The sequence below is a fragment of the Bacillus rossius genome, chromosome 1 (assembly GCF_032445375.1).
Source record: "Bacillus rossius redtenbacheri isolate Brsri chromosome 1, Brsri_v3, whole genome shotgun sequence".
NCBI lineage: Eukaryota > Metazoa > Arthropoda > Insecta > Phasmatodea > Bacillidae > Bacillus > Bacillus rossius.
In genome coordinates, this window is record NC_086330.1 from 13,445,870 (window position 1) to 13,464,378 (window position 18,509).

Below are 18,509 nucleotides of genomic sequence, written 5' to 3' on the forward strand. Positions count from 1 at the left end.
TCGAGTGATTCATATAATGAAAATTTATAAATTTTCTGTATAGGGTCCTTTTCACAATAAAACTTCATATAGATGTTTTCTGCAAATTTCTTGTTATCATTTCATAGCAGATCAGCATACCCCTTTCTTTTTTTCTTTTAACCACAAATATAGGAATAAAACCTAATTAAATTCAACACTACTAACAGATTGGATTTGTATGCGAAATGGATGCATACTTTTCTAATCAGTATCCCCAAGTGATACCAACCTAAAACATCAGGAAAAGGATTACTACTTCAAATTTCATTAGTTTTCTCATATCAAACTAAAAATAATATATCTATTTTCATCTTAAATTGTGGTGATCTCTGCAAGAAAAAGTGTTACAGTGCAACGAAATATCAACTGGAATAACCTATAACAAGGTAACCTAGAATAATTTTGCTTGTAGTTGCAAAGTGTCTTGTGCTTGTAGAACTGCTTTGCATGCCAGTGTTTACACATGTGTACACAGCTAGGTGAAATAACATCTCACATGTATTTTGTCGAACACAGTTACACTCATGTCTCCTTGCTAGATAATTACATAGCTCTTCACAGTAAATAGGGCGAGTCTAGTGCTTCCCAATATGTGTTAGTGTTAGTGGGTGTCAGTGGCGTAGCCAGGATTTGTGTATGGGGGGTGTTAAGAAGCCTGCAACCCCCCCCCCCCCCCCCCCCCGTATTAAACCGGGTGGGTCCGGGGGTCCCCCCCCCGGGAAAATTTGGATTTTAAGGTGTAAAATAGTGGTATTTAGCTGTTTTCGGTACTTAAATTTAAATATTGTAATGGTAAATTTTTATTAATTGTTAATATGAAATTTGTTTGAGTGATGAATAAGAAATTTAATTAAAATTTGCTGCTAAGGGGGGGGTTTGAACCCCTAAAACCCCCCCCTGGCTACGCCCCTGAGTGGGTCAGTACCCAAATCGAAGAATACATTAGCCGTAAAATACTCAAAATAATTTATACCCATAATAGCTTCACTGGCTACTCAAAATCCCAGTGCGGGTGGCATGTCACTTCACCTCGTCACAGGACACTGGCGGGAATTACACTTCCGCTCTTACGCAAGGGTATACTCAACGGCTATATTACGCCTCTCCTGGCGTACCATAAACATAACAACATAACACATCATAAACACGGGGATTACATGGCTCTTGTGATAGCCATCACATGCAGACTGCTCTCAGCTGTTACTCCAGCTTACTCGCTCACATGACAATGAGGTAAACATTAATTAGTGCATCGACCAACATTTAATTTGCTCTGGTAGGGTTCTTATATCCCCTCAGCTGTGCAATGTTGTAACGGCCTATTGACTGGCCTGTTGATGGCTCGGCTAAAGCATAGCAATTCTCATGAGTGGATCCAGTAATAACATATGGACCATCAAATAATAAAAACAATTTCTTGGTTACATTTTCCCAAGCTCTGCTCACTGGATTAGTTTTCTTGAGCACTAGGTCACCAATTTTGAAGGTTGCTAATTTTGATGCGGGGTGCCTCCTCTTGCGGACTGCAGCTTCTGCTGTAAGCTTCTTTCTTATAAATTCCTCCACCTCTTCACCAGTGGGTAACACTTCCTCCTCTTGCTCTTGACTCAGTCGGGGCAGGTAGATAGGGTTGATCGCCTCAGACCTATCCAATTAGTACAATGTGCCTGCTGATACTTGCGCATCCTGCGAGTCTGGCACATTTCTGTTATTATTGTACCATGTACTGGTACCAGCTGCTTCCTGTACTGCGGACTTAAACTCTGCTGCAACAGGGTTTTCCAGCAGATATCGTGGACGTGCTCCATGCTGATTAGTCACTTCAGGTTGTTGGCTCTGGCGAAACGTCCTGTTGGGCGACGCCGGTTGCTCAGACGGGTGGCTGTAGTGGGGCTTGCCTCCACCGTTGTCTGTCGTCTTGGGGCTTCGGTAGTATGGCAGGCGGGAATCTTCACGCTGGTCGTGGTATTGTCTCTCCTTCATCCTACGGTGCTGGTTGTAGTGATACTCCCTCTCGTCATCGGATGAGGCACGACGACCGTAGTTGCGGGACTCCCTGGGTGGCCGTTGCTCCGGCGAGTATGACCGCCTTCTCTCTTCATACCAGGCACTCTTCCTGGCTCGTTATGCCCCCTCTTCACCGCTGTGGTATTCCTTGTTGCTGGGCCACCAGGTACGCTTCCTGTTGTAGTGTGCCCCTTTGTATCGGTTGTGGTAGGGCCCACCGTTACCACGAGGTGCTTCCCCCCTTGCTTGCCAGCTTATGTAGTTTACTGCGGCCTGGCGTTCTGGTTTCCGTTTACCCTCACGTCCTTGCCAGTAAGGGTTGACCTGGTGCTGCTTCTGGTGAGGTGGTGCTCGGTCTGCCTCCTCTGTCCTGGGTGCCACTCGATCCAGTTTTTCGAGCTTATCGTAGTTTAGCAGCAGGTCACGAAACTCAGTGACATCACGATAGTGTAGGCCAGACAACTGCTTCTGGTATTTCAGCGGCAGTTGTGTTAACATGGCAGCCACAAACTCCTCATCGGTCATAGGGAGATCCAAATACCTTGTTTTGTCATACATGTTAGACAAATGTGCCTCCAGAGATGTGCCCTTCCTTGGGTCGTATTTCTCTGTATGGAGTTGTGCCCTCAGATTACTCTGGATCCTGATGTTCCAGAATTGCAGTTTGAACAGCTCCTTAAATTGGGTGAAACTGTGGGTATTGGTGCTGGTCAGCTCCCACCAAAAGAATGCCTGACCCTTCAATGCGTTGTTCAAACATTTCAGAACCTCTCCATCGGTGAGGTTAAACATAGTCACATATTCCTCGAACTTTCTGAGGAATCTCATAGGACTCTCATTTGCCCTGCCTGCGAAAGTAGGCATGGCCTCTGCCCACAGCTTTGCTGGATGGTGCATCAGAGCTACCGGGTCCAGATGGCGCTCTGTTGATGTGGTAGTTGCCCTAGGTTCAACTGCTGCTCTAGCCTCTACAGTCTGCCTGGGTAGTGATTCGGTAGGGTAGGTGCTGTAACTGCACCCAGGTGTGGTGTCCAGTGGTCTACAGGTACTAGTAGGAGGTACTTCAGTTGCTTCTCGCTGTGTCCTATCAGTTGCGTCAGGTGTAGGGTTCTGACTTACAGTCAGATTCTGCAAACAATCTCGTAGGCTAGAGGTCGCCACCTCTATGTCCTCCAGCCTGACCTCGAGTCGTCGAGTCTGTCCATGCAGCTCGTCCCTCATGCTGACTTGACTGCGCTGGCAAAATTCCCTCAGACCATGTTGTTCTAGGGTCACATTTTCACGAATGGCTAGTAGTTGCGTTTCCAACTCTCCTACCCGCTCAACTGTCTGAGACACCTTCTCCACTACCTGGTTGATCTCTCTTTGTTGTTGCAATAGCTTCTCCTCTATGCTACGTTCCAGGCTTTGTACACTGGAACAAGTGAGGTCTAGTTTTGTTTCCATCTGCTCTGCCTGCTGGGTGTGTATTGCTAGCTGAGACATTATCCTATTCTCAGATTGCTCTGTTTGTGTTGTGAGTTGGGACATTATCCTATTTTCAGATTGCTCTGTTTGTTCGGCCTGCTTGGCGAGCTGTTGTAACACCTGCTGTAGCATCTGTGTCATGTCAGGGCTTGATGTGGACATGCCTGGTGTAGTCGTCGTTTTGTCCTGTTCTGGTGTTACTTCCCCTGTGGGAAGAGGTGACACCGGCCGCCCTAACCTCTCACTATGCTGCGTATGTGAGTGTGTGGGTACATCCATTATTCTTGTCTCTGGTGAACTACATTCCTCCATGGCCGAGGATGTGTCACTGTCAGAGCTGTGATTCTTAGGACACTCTTCACACATGCTATTGGCCCTACTTCTTAAATTATATGTCTGCTGAGCCATTGTGTCAGATCTCTAACAAACTACAACTAACAATTACAACAAATATCCTGCTTACTTGACAGTCCAATGAAATACTTGTTTGTATGTAAACAAACCTATTAGCTTTGATATAAACAAATCGGGCCCCACTAGTTGGGTTGCCACTCTTCTGTACTAGATAGGTGACAGAATTCAGTGTGAGTTGGGCTACGCGTAGTGGTAGCCACTTTCTGTGGTGTGCTCGTTATATATATATATATATATATATATATATATATATACACACACACACACAAATACACAGATAGTGTGTGGTATTGTTTGGTAGGAACAAATATGGTTGTCATTTAGATATTAAAGTTTAAATAATAAATAATTATCTATGGATGTTTATGGCTCTGCAAAATAAATATATTCTTTAATTAATTTTCAAAATTCATATATGGGCGCCACCCTTATGCACTACTTAAATTCCTTAATAGTTTAAGGCTCATGTAGTATGATACACAAGGGAAATATTAATTATTCTCACACTATAAAAACCTTCACAAGGCATGAGAACAGACAACAAACCAATCGGAATCATGAAGGACACATACACATACACTGTAAAATGACAACATGGAAACATATGATTAATATAAACATTCTTTAATCAAATAAAAGTATGTTTTGGTTTCTAGTCGATCCAGTGGTATGTCATTCATATTTGATAAAATTACAGGAGTTAGGTTGCACACATGGTAACATGAAACAAAAGTTCATATGGTTCAAAAGAATAATGTCTGTTGAAAATCTCGATTTATAATAAATTATTTGCGTGAGAAAATAACATTTATTTAAAATGTTCGTTATTAAAGTTGATTTTTATATTCCGCGGCTGAACTCATTAAATATTTGCGGTAGAGCATCTCGAGACATCTGTCTCAGTTCACCTCTGGGTGTTTGAACAAAGTCAAGTGTGGAAAACAGGATGCGTGATTGTTTTAATAAAATGTTTATCTCAATATGATCTTAGACTAGCTCAACAATGAAACGTAATATTTAAAAGTCCGTCGGCAAAATTACGTAGTATGTAGGTAGTGAACAGTTAAATTAGCATGGCATCATGAGTCGCTGGTTACTCACGGTAAAACACACATCAATACACGTCAGTTAAAACGTGCCCTAATTAAATAACATATACTTTAGGCTTAAACGACGTTTCAAAACATCCTGGTTGTAGGATGATCTACCCAGCTATTTATCTTCGTTGATTTTTAAGGGGATTTAAACCCGGCCTATGCAGCCATCATCGCCGTTAATTCCCGACTCGTTCCCGTTAATTCTGTAGTGACGCTTATCTTAAGTAACACCGTCGCTGATTGGCTGAAACACTAAGATTGTTGACTTAATTACACTTTCAAAATCACTCACAGACAATTAACAAAACAAATTAATACATCAAAATGCCTTAAATTTAAAATAGGATTTTCCAACAATGGAAATCCTCTTTTGTAATTACTAAATAAAAAGTTCAATTTGCCGTTTTAAGTCCAATGTTCCCTAGAGGGGTCTCGTTAATTGAGCTTCGGCGTCACTTAGATTACACCATAGAGAATGGTAGTTGCAGATACGTCCAAAGACATGACCATAGAACAAAAACATAAAATATGTCAATAAATAATAATAATTTTAAAATGTTATTTAAATAAAACAAAACACTTTCTGTGCGTAGGACAGTCATGTTTCAGCACAATACTAAAGGATAAAACATAACTGCATAAAAACCATTGAAACTGTTATGACGTATTTTGGTAGCTCTTTCTTGTCTTTAAACAACCCGGTCAAATTTTCTTAACACCTCCATAAAATAACTTCATGATTCAGCGTGCTTGTTGTAATACAAATATTTACAAACGTTTAAAATATTTATTTTTAATAATATATGTAAATTAACTTTGGGTGTATGTGCACAATAAGTGTTCAGTCAACACGCGTCTACTCCAGTACGCATAGGTTGACCCCTTCTTTATTATCTCTACGCCCAAAATTGCGTCTAAACATAAACATTCGAGTGGATTATAGAAGTTGATAAATGTAAATGAAAATGTTTTGTAATCAAGCTAATAGGTAATTAATTAAATTTCTTGAAACGCTTTCTCAAATTTTAGTTATGATTGTGAGTTGACATTTTTTGATCCGATAGCTTTCACAGGACACAGGCATCTATGCGGTGTTGATGTGATTGGTAGGACTTTGTTTCGTTGGTATTTTTTTTAGTGGGCGTTTTTTTAAAGAATAACATTTAAAATTTGCGTTGTTCTAGTAAATGTGATCTTTCTTATATATTTCCGAACTAGAAGTGAATATTAAAAAAAAAAAGTTCCATAAAGTTTACTTTCAAGGAAAACCTGTCTTTTAGGGCCATATGTATTAAAAAAAAAAAAACTTAGTATCTGTTAATTTAATAACGCATAATTAATTGCTACATGATTTATTTCAAACTTAGTAAATAGGGACTATTACATTTCGGCCAACACACATTACACGCGTCCCTAAATTTACCCTGAAGGGATGGTTTCTTAATTCCTACTAGTTTGTGAAAAATAATAATTTATAGCTTACATTATTATACCAGAATCGGAAGTTGTGGCTTCAAGGAACTAAAAGTAAATAAAGATGGGAAATATGTTTTTCAAGTACTAGAGATGTCCCTAAATACATGGTTTCTTAGTTCCTACTGGTTCGTTAAAAATAACAGTTCAAAGCTTACATTACAATACCTGTGTTTTCACACTGTCACCACCATTCATTGTGTATCCACATCGTGTATATCTTTGTTTAGCACAACTGCAGCCAACTGGAGGATTAAAATATATATGTTAATTCTTCCATTTCATACATTGAAGTTAATCCCAGAATCCTGATGGCTTGATCCTGTGGTACATGATGCTATTGTATGTTTTAATTCAGTATGTCGAAAGATCTTGATGGCTTGATCCTGTTGGTGTGATCCTGTGGTACATGATGCTTGCTGTTTTAATTTAGTACGTTGGAAGATCCTGTTCATAAAAAATATATAAGATTTGCGACAACTCATAATTGCTCACAACTACTATCACATTACAAATCAACGTTTGGACATTGTGTTCCAAACAAAAATCATTTAATGGGCACACCAAAGCTAAAAATTAACAAAAAAAAACTGGCATTTAGTTAGGTAAGACCATTTAGCAGATATTCACCACTCATAAATTTTTTTACAATAAGAAAATACCATCTAGAATAAATTAAACTATAGAATATCATAAATGTCATCTTACTTTCAGTGAACTTATATCACCTACCTATCATTATGTTTATATGTTCTCCACTTCAACTAAAAACAACATATTAACACATGCCTAATGTGACCATCTTTCCCACAGTTGGTACAATGATTGCGTGCAACACCAGGAAGTATAGCACAATCATATAAATTATATGCAACACAATGGACATCATATCTTGCCATAAATATGCTACTGGGATATAGTTCTGCCTCAGTTAATGAAATAATTCAGTTATAGCTCTGCCCTTTTTAAAGAATGATTATAAAAAATTTCAGAAATTAAGAAAATACACATTTTTGGATTTTTTCTTTAGATGCACCCCTCTTGTCAATACCTGTTACTATTTGTTTAATATACCAGCTTTTTCACACGACTTTGTCAGCATGGCCTGTAATCTTCGATTGTAAAAAAATATGCTTTATGGATCATCACATTTTGACAAAATAGTAAAAAAAAAAAAAAAAAAAAAAATCAAATGAGAAAATATTGCTGTTGAGAGTAAGTCGATAATTTATTAATTAAGGCTTCTCTTTATATAACTTTCATCCTCTTGGATCATAGGTTTTATTTATATAATTTCTTAATTAGGTTACATGATGAATTGTGTAGGATTTTGGAGAAAAAAAAAATATATTAAGTATATCTATTTATTATTATTTTATTATAGTCTTATTTTGTTAAGGATAAAAAATAATGGAAATTAGTTAAGTATTGATCTATACCTATAATTAATTTAGTTGTCAACAGTAGGTATACTTAGTGTAAATAAACTTTGAAATTGAAAATAATATTGTTATAAAATTTTTTTAAATCAGGTTAAAAATGCACAGGGAGAGGAGACACTGGGGAATAACAAACAGACCTTTATTTTTTATCAGTAGTTATTACTTTTATTTATTCACAGTATATTTAAATCATATCTTAACTTTACAACATTAGCCATTATCCAATTATAGCAGTCGAAATTAAAGCAATCGAGGGCCTTATACTAAGCCAGTGGTCAACATTTAACGTATCTCATAGTCTTGTTGTATATATGCAAATTTTTTGTTGTAAGCAGAAATTCTTGGAAACAGAAGTTTCATGTATGGTGTTCCATACAAAGACATATACAGTATTGGTTATTTCTTTTATTTCTAAACCAATTAGGCAAGTCATATTTTTAGGAATTCTTTCATATCTTTTTATTTATTTTTTTTCTTTTTGGTATATTACAGCCCACGAGGCATCCGGTGTAAGGGCCACTCAAAACTGACCCCCCCCCCCTCCACCCACCAATTTAATATGAATGTACTTGAGATGGGAGCTTACCTAATATTGCTTGCACTCGATAGTTAAAAATGTGGTTTTATTGTTTTATAGCCTGCACCCATTATTGCAGCGAGATAAAATATAAACCTGTTTTTAAGTCTTATCATGAGCTCAACACAAAAAGTTGCATCAAAATCAGTCTAGTAGTTTTTGCGTGATGCTCGGAACAGATAGACAGACTTCTGTTACAGTTCTATAACAATTGAGATGTATGGAAGTTTCATTGTTGTGTTTAATATGTCCACCAAGCTAATAATAAATTTTCCATTTAATTTATTTAAGAGACTATAGTAATCTCATATTTGTTGAATATTTTGAGTTATCTTTGTAAAGTTTTTAAATATAATCTTGAGCAAAGTATGTGATTGAGAATATTTTGAGTGTTAGTGTTACACATTTAAATTGCTTAAAATTCATTGTAATTAGTTGAGTAACATTTTTTAATGGAGCTGTGTTATTTAGGAGTGATTGTTCTTTTGTTCTTAGCACAGAATTAGCACAGACAGTAGCTTTCGTGGCAAAAAAGTTCTCAGAAGATGGCATATTAGACAGGTAAGTGATAGAAAATGATTAGATGGAGTCCTGGTCATAGAAATTGTGTACCATTTTACAGGGCTGAAGTTTTCAGTGTACAGAATTATATAGTACGGAACCTAGGAAAATTTGGTTAAAGTTCCATATGATCATGTATCCGAGGTCATCCCTAGATCCTGAAGGCATGATCCTGTGGTACATGGTGCTTGCCGTTTTAATTAAGTACCTACGTCGAAAGATGCTTGACATAACAAAAAATTGTGATACAACAATGAATCATGATAGTAAGAAATACGAAAGATAAATTTTTCACAAGATGACATAATTTGCTTGTTTTGCAATATTGGAGGTTTGATTGGCCAGGATCTTTAGACTTACTAAATTAAAACAGCAAGCATCATGTACCACAGGATTAAATAACATATAATCATGTGCCAACAACATCAAGGATAAACTCTTATATCTGATACAGAACTATTACCGAAAATCTTACATCACATTTTGTGCATCACATTTTTATGTACAAAGGATTAAAGTGATGGAACTCCTGAGATTATAGTTGACTTTAAAACAACTAGTGTCACATCTTACACTGGGCACAAACTGATAGGTATCTTTTTGTTTGGCCATGTTTAGCCTCTTGCTGCATATTACAGTAAATGTTGAACGTAGTCGGCTCCTGGGAAATTTGACAATTTATTAACTAAGAAAGGTTTTTAGTGAGGGCAAAATGAGAATTAAAATTTTTTAACAATCCTTTTACTTATTCCAACCCTTAACATTAGTTTATTATTCATGTAATATCCCAGGAGCCACCACTTTCAGAATTTACTCATATCACAGTCTTGTATTTTTTACTTGCTACTTACTGCCTTCTATTATTTTGTTTCATTCATCATTTTAGACTAGAAAAATCTAGGTATAATCTAATAAATTGTGCGTATTATTTTGAACCATCAGATTTTTCCTATATCTTTGAGCTTACATGTACAACTAAAGAATCTAAAAAAATTAATTTTATAATGAAAGATATTTGAAATTAAACTTACTTCCTGTATTGTAGGCACACTCAAAATGTAGAGCATAATGCAACACAAAGTTGTTTGTGCTCTGCTGAGTTTTAATTCTGTTTTTGTAATGAGGTGAGTACCTTTCTGTTGTATTATATATTTTGAAGACATCTGCCAGTTGAAATTAACCTTTTATATTATTTTCAAATTAGAGACAAAGAAAGTACATATAATTATAAGTGAAAATTGTGATTTACATAACAAGTTCAGAGAATTTATTCCATTTCCACAAAGAGAAATTGGCTTGCTGCTTGCCCATGCATACCTGTGACGCTAACGCAGCCACTGCCGGGCAAGATGACGTCACCGTGTGGCAGGAACATTTTGGTTTTCACTGGTACCTACATTCTTCTCTGTGATGTATCTTGCGTAAGCAGCTCTTGATTTAAAGTTCACAAGGCCTTTTAACAGTTGAACCTGTTTTGTTGTCAACAGTAGCAAGCTGATCAGATATGTTATATTTTGTCGCTATGTATAATTCATTTTTGAAGTGAAACTTCTTTGCTGAATTGGCTACAATTTACGAGCGTTACGAAAGTTCCGATCGCACGAGGGGAATAGTTAGGTATGTGGTGGGGGAACCAAGAGGAGAGTGCGTCAGCGGTGACGCCACTCCAACGCATGCGCTACCGGTCGAATGGGAAGACGACAAGGAGGGGGGGGGGGGGGGGGGGGCTACCGGTCGAATGGGAAGACGACAAGGAGGGGGGGGATAGGTTAGTTGTAACGGCGGGAAGGGGAGACGGCTGGGGAGAGGTAGAAATGACGCAGCAGTGATGCTATGGAATTCTCGCAACGCTGCTTGTGTTTGTCCACTCCTCAGTTTTCGTAACGGCTAATGTTTAATGCTACCATTTTTATTTTATTTTTATTTAAAGTATGTGGGATTTATTTATTCGTGTGTAAAAGAGTTATTTATTTGTGCAACTAACTTAACACTCAACGTTCAGATTGGGTACAAAATTGATGCTGTATTTTCCAGGAATTTATAACGTATTAAATTCCAAACGTTTCTGTCGTATTTTAGCTATCATGAGCCAATCGTCACTATGATAGGCACTAATAATTCAGCGGATAATTATTCAATAAAAATGACAAACTAATTACAATAATTCATTCATGTTTTAGTCAAATTAAATAACAAATACCTTGTAAAATGTATTTTAAAACATTAAGTTAGAATTTCTTTTCATTGACAACATCCACATCCTTACTATTCTCAATTATTATATTTTATTCAATAAAAAAAATTGTTGATAATTTCTCTCACTTTATACCTAATATGCAAGAAGTTTCACTCTGTAACTCATGGACTCAACGTGCACACTTTTTTTTACAGCATGGAACAAGCAATGAAAAAAATTCTGCAAGAAAGCAATGACTTTAAAGAGATGGAAGATTCTTTGCGCCGAATCTGTGAAAATCCTGGACATGTAAACTATGGCGAAATATTTTGTGAAATGGCAGAATCTAGTAATGATTCTGAGCCTGAAAATGAATGTTTGGACATGCAGATTTTGGAACTTTTAACTAAAAATAGCAATAGTAAGTATGTTTATTATAAGTTATTATACGTAATGGAGTCTTTTTTTTTCTTTCTTTCTTTTTACTGACGGACCTAAATCATGCTCAGTCAACATATATCCTCCTTTATTGCTGCCACGCAAGGGTGTTTGCACTGGAGGTATTTTGTGTACTATCTCTCACACACATGGTTTGAGAGGCATGCATGAATTACTCTGGTATTTACTGGTTTCATTTTCCACCCTGTCAAGGTAGCTAAGTGACAGTCTGTTTTTTGTCATCTGTTCTTTCTAAATGAAATCAAGAAAGTGGAAAATTACTCATTTCTAAGTTGCTGAAAACTTCAGCTCATTACTTGTTCTTGTTTTCAGTGCAGTTGAGTGCAGAAACTAAGAAGAAAATATTTCAGGAATGGAAAAAAATCCTGAAAGAGAAGAACAGAAAGAATCATTAGCTATAATCATCATTGTAATTGAAGGTACTACATTATTCATGAAGGTTTTTGATAGGTTGAAAAGTTATCAAGAAAATGGTAACCAACTGTGCAGAGAGAGTCAAAGATGGCTAAAAAAATAACAGACTACGAATGACGTAACACGCACTGTCGAATAAGGACACGTACTACGTATTTACGAGAAAATGAGGCCTTGTTTAATAAGGAAAATTATTTTAACAAGTTATGTGCCTGTTAGAATTATATGATGGAAATGCAGGTATTAACAAAGAAGCGGTGATTTTTGTTTTCAATGAAAATGAAAGTTTCATTTAAAGTGATGTGCCGGAAGTGCAGACATAAATAATGATTGGCATTAAAAATTAAATACAAACTGAATGCAACACCATACATGAGTGACAAATTGTGTATAATTTTTTTGTCCATGGTCAATTGCAAAATTCTTAATGTTTTAAATAAATGATAATATTTTAAGAGATAAATTACATCTCTTTAAAATTATACACAGCAAAATATGCTCACTAATATTTAAAATGTTCAGCTCCTTACACTAAAATGGTCTTAACAGTTGTTTATTCTGCTATAGAATACAAACTATTTTCCTTAATCCTCTTTATAACAAAGTCACTATTAGGGAACAGGTAGATGTCTGCTATTTTCATCTAGCCAAAACCCTTGATACTGTTAGTGATTCTATATTACTTGGAAAGTTATCTAATTTTGGCTAAGTGACAATGTGGTCAATTGGTTCTCTAGTTATCTTAAGAGTAGAAGTTTTTTTTGTGTCCATTAACTCTTCTTATTTTATGCAAGTTCTGAAGTATCTCAGGGAGGTACATTGTCACCATTACTCTTCAGTATATTTCTTAATATACTAGTGTACTGTTTGCTGACAATCTCAAAATTTGTAGAAAACTGGTTGCTCTTAATGATTGTTTCTTAATTCAAACCGACAGTAACAAAATTAATTATATTAATAATCCATAATCACATCTCTTACCAGACTACATTGGCCAATTAAATATGATTATAAGTTGGATACCACTTTAATTTCCAAAATTCTATTATAAAAAGATATTGGCATCATTTTGGATTCTAAATCAGTATGTAGATTATTTAATTTCTTTAATCACTTTATTTATCAGATCTAAATTAGAATACTGCTCAGTAATTTGGAAAATCAATTCATCTGATAGTGACAAAATCGAAAGCTCACATAAAATAATTAAACTTTACTTTTCCTTAACCTATTTTAGCTTGCCTTCTTCTCAGTGCATAATATATTTAAATTCTAAAATAAATTTTAAATATATTCTAGATAATACTATAGAGTTCCCGAATTCAATAGTCAGTTAATATCCTCTTTGAGCACAGTTCATAACAATAATATTATATTTATTAAGTCACTATCAATATTATAATTTTAAATGACAAAACTTCTTTAAAATCTATATGTACTAAACAGCTCACAATGTATAATCGTTTATTATCCATGTGTAATATGTACTGTAAATGTTACATCTAATGGTTATGTTTCTTCCTGTATTACATTATGTATTAATTGTAATTGTGATAAGCTTCTCTTTGTTACCACTTATTTCAGTGTTTGATTTGTCTGCTGCAGTTTCTGCAAGTACTATGTGGTAATGGCTGCTTGCGTATGTCAGCCAACTGCAGTAGTGCCTAGCTCTTGCTGAGACCACATTGTCTTGTGTATTTGTGTCTCGTGCTCACCGTAAAAGTCTTCCAACTGTTGGCGGGCATGTGACAAATAAAAATAATTAAATGAAGTTCTAAATAAAATTTTTTTAGCTATAGCCTGTCTCACGCTTAGAGTGCAGTACAGCTAGCAACTCTGTCTCTGGGTCATGACGTGGCCTGTGTGGGTGTTAGGCTCGTTCCCCCACACGGCGTTAAAGACTACCCCACCAATCCGCTCTGACACTGTCGATTGATGGTCGTCGGTGGGCTCTGAGGACGTCCCACACGCCCCGGTCCCCTATGCAGGGAGCACACGTACTCACAGATCTGGTCGGAAGGCTTTATTTAGTCGAGACATACACGAGTGAACACAGTTATGAAAATAAACTCTACGCAAAAAGATGCTAACTGCAATTCAACTGGTTTAGAGTTTAGAGATGCACCAGGACACCACGTGGCCTTGCCTAGAGATTAAGTCACATCGTTGATTTAAAATGTCCTGGACTTAAACGGTTCATTAAACAGTCTGCTACCCGGGGCAAGCCTCTAAGATAAAGAAAAAGGTTTAAGTGATATTAATGACGCCTGATGCTAAATATCAGTTTAAATAGAACGGTAAAGTTGACGAGGTGTGTAGGAAGGGTCCTACCCCAGGCAGATTGGGCGATCGTCCGGGTGTCATGGCGGCAGGAAGCAGTTTAATTACTGCTAGGCCGTTTATATTTACGTGACGAAACAGATAACACAACAGAACCTTTCGAGCACTGAATAATAAATTACAATTGATTATTACGTATTAATAACATTTATTTGTATTTTTAATTGTTAATTAATAATTAAGTTCAAAAATAAACTGCCCACGTCAGGGTGCGTTCCAAAAGGGTTTGTGCTTTGCGCTGTTCCGTCATTACTTAAGCTGAAAGAAAACATAACACCCAAGGGATGAAATATAAGTAAAATTACAAACTATATTAATTAAAGTATTATTTTAAGGGTGCGTGGCACAGACTCTAAGTCGCCTCTTGCTGGGCGGACAAACACACACATGCGCACACACTCGGCGGAAGGTTTTAATTGGAGGGTGATGGTGGGGGGGGGAGGGGCCTGAAGTGGGGTGAGGCACATCTGGCTTATGGTAGGTGCAGCCTCGATTGACATCAGTATATAAAAAAAAAGATAGTGTCTTTTAGTTACCTTAGTTTCCTTAGAATTACAAATGAAATATCAGATAATGCTCTTAATTAAATACAACACGCAAATGTATTTTCAAAATTTTTTATCACATTATGAAGTTGTTTCTGTAACTTGTATGCTCTTTGGATACATGTGGCAACAGTGCACACTGAAACCAGAATAGCACTAATACAAAATATTATGCATTGGAAAGAGAGAGAGTGCATACTGGAATCTAAGGATGAGAATAACTATAACACTTACTTAAGATTAAAATTTATAGCTTATATCAGTGGTGCTCAACATTTTTTGAATCATGGTTTTTTTTTTTTCCCCTCAACTTAAATGTTGCTAACCGCACTGTCACATACACATATCGTAAACAATTTTTTTTCTTCATGAGGCTTTGTGTATTCTTATTTTACAAGATGACTAAAAGCAACTAATCTAAATTCGTTGATTTAAAAAAAAACTGTTTGTATATTAACATTTCTAAGAATCTGCCAACCAATGTTTTTCGAATTTCATAAAAGTCAATACTAAATACATTTAAAACCTCTAGTTAATGTGCCATGCTACTGCAAACTCTAGTTGATGATTTTTCAGTTTAATATTTACTTAACTGTGATCATGAGTACAAGAGTCAGTGCCAGAGTGGTTTGGGGACCTGTACTTATAGTCCATGAAATAGTGCACTTGTTCTGACAGTTTCATGTGATGCATTAAGTTGTCATTCTCCACCAGTTATGACATTGAATAAATATCCAATCATTTACCAGTATTTTTTCTCAGAAATGTTGAAGAATATTCCAATCTCTAACTAAAAATTTGGACAGATTACCTGGTGGAAAAGTGCTCTCATTAGTGGAATATGTGAACTTAAATTTTGGAGAGCCCATCGCGTTAAGCCTATGTGTGTAGCCATACGGGATAAAATGCTACCTTCATATTTCATCTCATTGTGAATTTACACATATTGTAGCTTGGGGTGGTTGAATAGAAAGGCATATCTTTGCTTATAAAATACCAAACATACTAAAGCTGCAACTTCGTAAATTCACAGTAATATTTTGAGGTGCACATTGTATTTGTATTGTATTTTATTGCATAATTGTTGCACATTTATTGCTTAAAAGTAGCATAAAATTAGGGTTGCGATTTTTATGCAAGAAAAGCATTTTTGTTAAGGTTTTTTTCATTAAAAAGTAGAGTATAAAAAATAAAGCATGCCAAACAATTAAATTAATTAGCCATGCAACAAAAACATATTTCCTAAACTTAAAATAGAAAAATGCAAAACGTGAGCAAAAACTAACAAAGATTAATATCGTTGCAGTACACAATAACTACAAAAGAGTGCAGGCTATCAAAAGCAGTTTACTTGGCACGAGACAAAGTGCTCACATTGTATGCAATTGGCGAGCTATCGTTATCAGACTACATGCACACACACTACACGGGCATTAACGTAACCAAACATGATGATCCTGTCTAGAGCTGGCTACATTTTTATACGAACTACACAGAGGCGACAAAAAATTAAAGGTTAAAAGTCTTTAAAAGGAAATTTACATATTGAAAAAATTTGAATTTTTGTTAATTAAATTTATAAACGGTAATATCCTAATAGATTTCAACTTTAAAATACATTGAAACATTCATCTTATAGAGAAAATGTCAGGATCAAAACATTTGACCATATTGGACAGGAAATTGTATTGTGCTGGTACATCTTAAATTAGTTTTACTGTATTTTCCCATTATAACTATCACATTGCCTGACATCAACTTGAAAACCGATTGCTGTAGCATGGTAATTTGTCCTGTGATCTTCGGCAAGGACACATTTACTACCGACACAAAGCGCTCGGAATCTAACAGCGGGACCAAAAACATCATGCAACGTTTATGCGATGACTTTTTCTTTTACAAATTTTGACGCTCTAAAATAGTGCAACGATTATGTAACAAAACACGGTAATACTGTTAATCTTAAAATCACACACATAAAACGTATACATTGATATTCAGGAGCAATTTTATTGTTGACTTCATTCCTAATAATCATGTATCTGTACGTATAAACAAAAAGAAAACAGTGAGTTACCGCTGCAAGCAGTGAAACTGTCACATTGCATAATTATGGATTGTATTAGAACTTAGTCCTATAGAGCTGCTAAAAGAAATATTGCATTAATAATGGTTTTATAATAATTTGATAATTAAGCTAAGTATCATGTTGTTATCCTCTGGAATTTTAAAATGTGAGATTTGTATTTTTTTATATGTATGTGCATTTTAAAATGGTTTTGTTATCACTTATCACATTATTACACTTTTGCCAATTGTAAAATTTTGATAATAAATTTATACTATTTTTGTGAAGGATTGTGCTGGTTTTATAGTTATTATAATGTATTTTTTGGCAAAACTTAAGGGATGAGAATAATTTTTATACCTGCTGCCTTGATTAATCTACTATGTGATCACAATTATTTTCTGCTGATTACTGACCAAACGAAAAGGTAGTTGAAGGTGTAAGTTGTAGCAGCACTTATACAAACTCGACAATGAGGGGCCATAGTGGTTGAGTGGGCAGATCATTTTCCTACACCCAAGGATGGGAAACAGGGTGACCGATACTGTGAGCCAGTGAGTTTTCTCATTTTCCCTACTTGTTAATCCTATCAATCCTCTACTCTCTTGTAGCGTCACAGCAGAGGAATCCACTTTTTCTCTGAACATGCTGACTCTCCCACGATTTTATATGAGATTTTAATAATTGTTTAACTAAACACACTATTTTTCAAAGAATTAAAAATAAAACTAATGCAATAACCTGTAGACAAGTAGGCTGGATAACACTGTGAATGTTAAAAATAACTAAAAAAAATTGTGAAAATGTGATTTTTTCCTACTTGGATCAACCTCCTTATATGTCGATGACCAACTTGACCCTTGCTGCCTGCAGATGTTCGTCAAAAAAATGAATTGATATATACGTAAAAAAATCCAGTTTGTGTAAGTGAAGCCCGTCACAGATGCAAATGTTGTCTCAGAGAATTTATGGCCTGTCACAGGAAAAAGACAGTCTCATTTCGCTGGGTGAGCTATGTCACAGAGGTCCCTGATCAAACTTTCCGAACTGATGGCGTCTCCACCGAAGTGCACAGATCAACTCCCAACCAGACTGCTGCGTCAGGCAAACGGAATGCTTTCCTCAATACTTCATATATATCTCTGTGTTGCATGCATTCTATTCTTATTTATCACTAGATTGACTTTCACAAACTTTTATAAAAATTTGTTTCATTTACATTATAATGATTTTATTAGAACATTTTATATTGTTACGAACTCGAACACATGCCCAGTTCGGAGCTGGCTGGCGGCCATGTCACATGCCGTCCACTGATGTAAGGCATGCCACGCGTGCCTGGCCAGATTACAAAGGTCGTCGCTACCCCTCTTCACCCCTCTCACGCATCGTCCTTCCTCGGCGCTGTTATCTATCGCTGAGCGGCCTTGGGAATTCCACGGGCCGCA

General features: G+C 36.2%; 1 long non-coding RNA gene across 1 annotated transcript; it reads left to right on the plus strand.

Moving 5' to 3' along the window:
• The first annotated feature begins 5,887 nt into the window (after positions 1 to 5,887).
• LOC134532253 (uncharacterized) lies at positions 5,888 to 17,348 on the plus strand. Its single transcript, XR_010075132.1, has 4 exons — positions 5,888 to 5,994; positions 8,994 to 9,059; positions 11,451 to 11,656; positions 12,007 to 17,348. It is a non-coding gene; the product is annotated as an uncharacterized LOC134532253 (long non-coding RNA).
• The last annotated feature ends 1,161 nt before the right edge of the window (positions 17,349 to 18,509 follow it).